This window comes from Gekko japonicus, unplaced genomic scaffold (genome assembly GCF_001447785.1).
Source record: "Gekko japonicus isolate JY-2015 unplaced genomic scaffold, Gekko_japonicus_V1.1 scaffold1652, whole genome shotgun sequence".
NCBI lineage: Eukaryota > Metazoa > Chordata > Lepidosauria > Squamata > Gekkonidae > Gekko > Gekko japonicus.
In genome coordinates, this window is record NW_015176501.1 from 399474 (window position 1) to 407465 (window position 7992).

General features: G+C 37.5%; 1 protein-coding gene across 1 annotated transcript in view; it reads right to left on the reverse strand.

Annotated features, from left to right (window-relative positions):
* EGLN1 (egl-9 family hypoxia-inducible factor 1) overlaps positions 1-7992 on the reverse strand; it is a 46493-nt gene that overhangs the window by 36936 nt on the left and 1565 nt on the right. The gene's annotated exons all lie outside the window — the stretch shown is intronic.

The following is a 7992-nucleotide window of genomic DNA, read 5'->3' on the forward strand; positions in this document are numbered from 1 at the left end:
CTGGCTCCCTCCCCTCCCAGCCACCCAGCCAATGGCAGGGCAGGTTGGCTGAGGGAGCCAGTCATTGGAGGCAGCTCTTCTGAGTGGCATATTTTCCGCCCATACACTAACGGGGCGCATTTTAGAATTCTGGCACCCAAAACTCCTTTATAATACAGGAGAGATAGATGTGCCTGCCAGTTTAATCCTCCCACCAGTCAAATGTTAACGCACACTATAAAAATATCAGAGTGAAGCATTTTGCAGGAACCATCATTCTACCTGCCAAATAACTTTAAGCAGTGTTTATCTCTTGGCATATCTTCAAGGGAAGCACACTGAAGCTCATTTAATATGCTATAATTATTGTAAACCAGCAGTTCTGTACCAGATACACTCAGCACATTCTTAACTATCACTTCCTAAATGGTTAGCAAAACTCCCATGTCTCTCAAGCTTGTTTACCTGTATGGATCAGATCTTGCAATTTAGGACTGAACACCAAAACTATCCACAGTATTATTTATTATTAACTTAATCCTTGTTACCACTATTGCTTACTTTTTATTGCTAATAGTATGCAGATGTACTGAAATGGCTTATAAATCACATTCAATCAATAAGTTTATGTTAAAGGTCGAGGACCAAGAATGAAAACAAAAAATGGGGAGAGAAGTGATGAAAGGTAATGCAGAGGCAGTTCCAAGAGAGGCTTTTGGTAAAGAAGAGGGTCTGTAGGAGGAAGTAGATAGTGAAAAAGAGGCTCTGCTTGACAATCAGAAGAAGGCTTTTTAAGCACAGAAGTGGCATGACAGAATGCAGGGGCATGGGAGGAGAAAGACAAGAGAGGTGTTTGAGTCAGAAGAACAAGCAACACGGTGTAGGGTCATGTATGTATGTGTACGCACATGTGTAAGGAGCTAAGCAAAGGGATCATAGCTACAAGAAGAAAAGATGACTTTAGCAGATGTGTTCCAAAGAAGAAAAACCAGCAAGGACAAAGAAGGAAGGATACAAGAGTAATAACGTAATGGCTAGAGAACAGGTATGGTTTTTAATGTCAGCATAAACTGGAAAAGAAAGAATTGGAAAATGCTGCAAGCCAGATTTAGCAATATCTGGATAAAGCAAGAAATTGACTCCAGGGTATCAAAGATTACTCCAGGACTGCAGGCTTCAGAGATGCAATAGTACCATCAACCCAACCATAGTGAATGGAACGGGTTGGAAAACAGAAAAAAAAATGGTTTGGGAGGTTCTCTCATTCCCACATTCATTTCAAAATACTGACAGAGTATCAGGAAATAAAAACTGCCTGTAAAGAGGGACAGGAAATTTTTTGGAGCAGCAATGAGACAACCCAGGAAGAGAGTACAGGATAAGACAGAGTTAAGAGTGCTTTCAGAGGGAAAAAGAATACCAGAAAGAGACAGCTATTTTGGAAGATTACAGAGAACAGCGTGTCAAGGACAAAGTGACTAAAAACCATCAAAAATGGCCAGGCTAAGAAGAATGAGGACTGGGAAGACGTTCTCCAATTTGACCAGAATGTGAATATAGAATATTTTTATGAGAAGAATTCTAGAGCCTGAGTTGAAGTAATTAAAGTGGTTGGAGATTAGTGAAAAAATAAAGATAGTGGACAAGTATAACTAAGGACAAAAACCTGAGCAACTGAAACACACATATAAGCAGCCTGATTTATGAAAGGTTGCAAAAGTTCATGAAACTCTACAACAGAGATCTAGAGAATAATGAACAATGTGAATAACATGAAGAAAAATCAACAGTGAAGAGAAAAGTGATACAGAGGGAAACAAAGGGACATAAGCAGATGAACACATAATACTACGAAGTAAGTGCTCCTATAAACAGGCTACCACAGCTATGAAGATTTACGTTCAGCCCTGTCTTTCAAAACTCACACAGAATGCCTTTTTGCACACAGAACATTGCTGTAAAAAGAGATGTGGAGGCCTGTGAAAAACCTGAGAAAAAGTTAGTAGCCCCTCCCACAAGGGATTTCCCCTTGATTTTTCCAACAAAAAATTGTGAAGTGTTGAGAGCACTAAAAAAACTCACACTGGAAAAAACTCCATTTGGCTTTTGGAATGAGTGGAAAAAAAGACAAGTTTTACTCAAAATGTTATGGCATCTACAGCATTAGATTCATGTGGGAGCGTAACAACAGGGTCTCAGTTGATTACTCTTAGCTTTCCACAATTAAGAAGGATATATTTATACATTCTCCAATTCTGACAGATTTATTTGCTTCACTATGTCCCGTCCGTCCGTACCCAAATCAAACCCAAACAAGTGGTGGCAATATAAACTTAGCTTGTTATTCCTGTTTGGTCCTTGCATCTGTTAAAAGATCTTCATTATGTTGTATGCTAATCTGCTCCTCACCCTCTAGCTATATGTATGGACTGGTAACTTCCATTTCAATGTATCTGAAGAAGTGTGCATGCACACAAAAGCTCATACCTTGAATAAAACTTTGTTGGTTTTAAAGGTGCCACTGGACTCAAACTGCAGTCTACAGCATTAGTTAATGATAGTTCCTTTGTGTATTGTAGACATATAGATTTTCAACCTTTTTTGTTTTGTTTAAATGTAAATAATTGCTAACAATTATATTCTATAATGATACTACATTATCAAACAGCAGTGTTTTTTTAATATTAAGGAGTTTACCTTAATATCCAAATTTGCTGGTAGGCCTATCTATTGTGATTGCATGCAAGTGTTTCTGTCCAAATATTACTCCTATTTACTACAGAATTTGTTTCCTAGCTTCATCTTTAATTTTTTCCCACCTTCCAGACGGCAAAAATTAAAGTTACATGAGTTAGGGCAGTAGAGGGTGCAGCTGTGGGCAACTCTTTCTCAAGTACTACGTACACTTGCAATGTTTCTTAAAGAAAATGAAAGCATTTATACTTTTAAATTTTATATATATATACACACACACACACACACACACACACACACACATATACACACACACACACACACACACATGAAATAGTACCATTTAATATGTTAGCTAATTTATAAATTATGCATTTCATGTTGCTAAATCAGTAAAATAGGTTCGAAAGGAAGGTTAGTACTGCATAAATTTCACTTGCCCCACAAAACAGGGGTTTAAAAATATATTTTCCCTATGGCTTCAGAATTTTCAGAAATTTTACATCTGCAGCTGTTAAATACTCATGCAAGAGAAACAGTGTTCAGAGTCTGAACAATCTGGAAAGCTTAAAAACTATCCAGTTTGAGGGTAATCTACTTTCTTCCAACAACAAATTGCACAAAAGCACATACCACCATCCTGTGTTAATTCCCACGTAATTCAAAATGAAATATTAAACCCTAAGAATGTTAGGATGACAAGAATCATCCACAACTTCTTCTATACTATCAACAGTCAAGGCAAGAGTGCTTTCCAAAACTAACATCATGTGACCTCTCCAGCAAAAATGAATTTACAGTCCATACAACCCTTGTAGTCCAACAGCATATCATGGTCAGTTTTAGAATACAATGGCACCTGGGATAATGCTATAATTCCTTAAGTGTAAAAATAAAATCTAATGATAACACACTAAAAATGAGGTTGCAGTACCAATATCTTGATTCTGCAGATCCAGATACTACTATAATGAAATGGGCCGTCAATGGTATTACTGGATTACTGGTTTGGACCATCATCTGCTATTTGTATAAGCATGAGGGATTCTATAAAATCATCTATCAGTGATATTTCACACCTCTCAGTCGTAATAAACAGCATTTCCCTCTTGACCGCCACAGGGTAGCTTAATAAGTACTAGGGGGGAGGGGTTGCCCCCAGACAGTTCTTGTATCTGAAGTGAGCTCTGAGTGAAGAAAGCTTATGCTGGAATAAATTTTGTTACTCATTAAGATGCCATTGGACTTCTAATTATGCCACCTAGATTAGTACTCACTGTATTATCAGCTCAGGAAAGGACCTGCAGCTCAACACATGTGCCCAGAGATTTGACAGCAACCCAAATGCTAAGGCCATGGGGGGGGGGGGGGGGCAGCCAGGCATCCCTTGATCATGCCTAGATCCAGCACAACTGAGAATTCTCTCTACAAGGAACACTTTGTATAGTGCACTTAATTGTTTGTGTTGGATTCGGATACTTGTGAGCTCCTCTGGAAGACCACTTACCCTGAGAAGCAGGGTTAAAATAAGAAATCACCAGTTGTTCCATCAAAGACTAAAAGGTCTGAAATAAGCATCCAAGCAAATTCCCATCAGTACAAGTTAACTGTGTTAGCAAAGAGGTCATTCCAGGCAGCTATACCAGTAACTCTGAATTTATAGAAACATGTAGCTTGCTTAAACTACGACAAGTCATTGGTCTGTACTGTTTATCCTAACGGGCAACACCAGCCATTTTATTAAATGATTCAGTATAATAAATAAGCAAACCTACCTTCTGTAGACTAAATATGACTCACGCATATGTGTATTACTATTTTTCAAATGAATGTAAATGCTACTGTGATTAATAAAACATAAATTCATTAAAAAGTGTACTGAATCCATAGTAGCTTTTTGTCATTAAGTATTTTTTTCAACCAATGGATACAAACAGCACGACTACTATCACATGGGGGTCTGCAACATTTTTTGACCTTAAAAAGGGACGCTTGTCCTCAAAAGGGTTGGAAACTACTGATTTATAACACTGACCAACATATTTGCTGGAAATATGAGTTAAAGGGAGATAACTTAAGACAAATGTATTGGATATTTCCAGTTGTAAAAACTTTTGGCATAAAGTTATAGATGAAAAATGCAGATGACAGGAAATAAAATATCAGATTACCCACAATGTTTGTTATTGGACATATTAGGTGATACTGTTATACTCATGAATAAGAACATGATACATGACTTAACAGCAGCCAGAATATGACCTAAATATCAGAAAAGTGCAAAGCACTTAAATATAAAATTATGGATATTGAAAATATGGCACGTAGCAAAGTTATTAAAGCTAATTAAATTGGCACAGCTAAAATATGGTCATGCTAAGAAGCCTTACTTTTCTATGAGCTGGAAACCCTTTTTTGACTACTGGCACAGGATTTGTACAACTGTGTAATATAATTTAGAAATATTATCTTTCTATATTCATGTAAATGGTGATTATATGGATTATAAAAATAGTAACTAGCACTATGAAACATAAAGTACTTTTGTTTGATGTAGGACAAATATATGTAATAGTATAAGTTTGTACATATGTAGTGTTTGGTTACTTGGATGAATTTTATATAATGAATTGTTTCTTTAACTTTTCTTTTTTAAAACTAATAAGCAGACATGAAAACAATAAATGTAAGACTAAATAAATGAAAAAAATTGCTGGCCTCAAACATGTTCCTCAAGGACTTAGCATCCCTTCCTATTTACGTATGGAAGCTTCTATGGCAAGAATCTACATACTATTAGTGACATGTGGCCCCCATCTGCAGATACCTAAATCTCCAGATCAGGGTCACACAAATGCTAAACAGATTTTTTTAACAAACTCAGGGGACTCCCCATCAGTGAAATGTTCAAATAAATACACGGGGAGAGGGGTTTAAACCCCCTCCCCAAGTAAAGTAGTGTACTCTGAGTAAGCACCCTTTGATAATTGTTGCAGCCCCTAAGTCGCAATAGGCCCTCTGGGAGGCCACATAATGGTATGTTGGCTGGTGGTTGGGAAGGACAGAAGGAAGCAGAAAAAGGAGAAACACTACGGGGGCTGCTCTACCCCAACTCCAAGGTCAGTGGAAATGTAAGAGGTCAGCAAGAGGATTGGGTTAGGGATCCTTGCCATGGTAACCTTATAGGTGCCTATTCCTGGACACTTAAATCACATGATCTTTAGGTGTTCACCAACCCCCTCATACCTTATACCTTGTCATTTCAAATGGGTCATCATGGGTTTCATGCCTATACTGTTGCACAATTACATTTACTGACACTTGTCAATGATGTAACTTTCCTAACTTTATTTTGAGACTAACGACACATCGGAAGTCTTCTTAAATACAAGACAGCAGACACTTCCTACTGAAATAAAGAAAATTCCATCAGAATTTTTTTTGTTTCTGCTGATACAGACTAACAGTGCAATCCTAAACCGAGTTGACTTTGCATACTTAGGGTGTGTGAACCTGCTTAGGATTGCACCGTCACATAGTTTCCTTTTCAGAATTTCCCTTAATAAGGCCTTTGTACAAGCTCTTTAGAACATAAACTTAAGCAATGGGAATGTCATGCCATTCACACTCATCCAAATTAGTCATTCTCCTATTGTTCAGATGAGAAAGAAACACGTCTCCCCCACATAAAACAGTAACAGGTACTATTGGCAGTTCCTGCATCCACTATTTTATTTTAATAAAATGTTCACGCATTAAAAGTAGACACTGACTTAACTAAAAGACTGCCATGTTTAGAAATATGCAGCTGAAGTCTAGGGACAGACTTCTGTGATACTGTTCAGCCACAATACAGTACCTGCTCAGTGCCTTTTGGATACTGTTTACTACCTATGGGGGCACTGTTGTGTATCAGGGCACCTACCACCATCTGCTTAAAAACTGCTATAAATTGGGCTACCTACTACCATCTGTTTAAAATGCTATAGAAGATGTTGGACTGTTAGTGTTTTTGTGCCATCTTGCTTTGATTGTCTGAACTGTTTAATTGTTTTTATATTATCGGTTTAATTAATTTATATGTTGTGAGCCACCCTGAGCCCACTTGTGGGGTAGGGAGGAATACAAGTTTAATAAATAAATAAATGATGAAGATGCTGAGAAGTTTGATATGTGCAATTCTGACAGCACAAAGCAAACATTCTGGCTTGGATCTTAATCATCTTTTTGGCTTTTGCTAGGCATATCCACTTAGGGAAAGGGACTTTTTCACTGACTCCTCGTTCACTTTGACCGCCGTGATTTTCCAGGAGGTCCACTGATCCATGGGGGCACAATTTCAGGGGGCACAAATTATTGCAATGAGAAGGGGGAGACAGGAAAGTTACCATTTATGCTGTGCGAGAATCCATACCGCTGTTTCTGTACTAGAATAGTTAACATATAATTGGATATCAACAGTTTTCATTTTACAGCTATGATCATACAACAATCTTTTAAGTACGTAACTTCTGTTTACTAGCAAACCACGTCACGGCTACACATCAACAGATAAGTCTGCATCAGCATTTTCCCAGTGTGGGAGCTTCCCAGTGTGGGGTATGGATAGCAGGCATCTTTGGTGGCAGGAAATATCCTGGAGTTTTATCCGATATTAATCTGTAATGTTTTAATTATTGCATGTAAGAGACCTTGAGCAAAGAGAAAAGTCATACAACTATCTTAGTAAATAAATAAAAAGCAGGATATAAATGAATACATTCAAGATCTCTAGTATGAAATCAAGTAATATCAATTTCTACATGTTAATTTATTGCTACACTGTAGAAAAATAGCCAGGCATGGGTAGTTATTGAACTCCTGAAGTTCTTATTGGGGGGGGGGGAGATGATTTGGTTAAACGTATAGCACAACACCTTTAAATGCTGACATTTATTCCAACAATAAATCAATCAAATAATATCCAACAATATCCCACATGGTTCATTTCACTGCTAAGACAGGAGGACAAGCACTGTTAATTTTGAGTGTGGCGGAATCAAAGTTGTGACACTCAACTGAAACACAAATCTGACAATGGCTCACACTCACACACACCCATTATCAACACAATCAACATTTACTATGCATAGATCTTAGACTATTAGCCTCTGTTTAACCGTATAATGTCCAAGAAAACTTGGATTGTTTTACAAAAACAGAGCAAATAATATTAGCATTTTTCCTGATATTTCCATAAAGCTATAAAAAACCTGTCTCTACTAGATCTGTCAAAGCTTCACAGTCAGGATGGAGACCCTTCAAAAGACTTTCAAATGC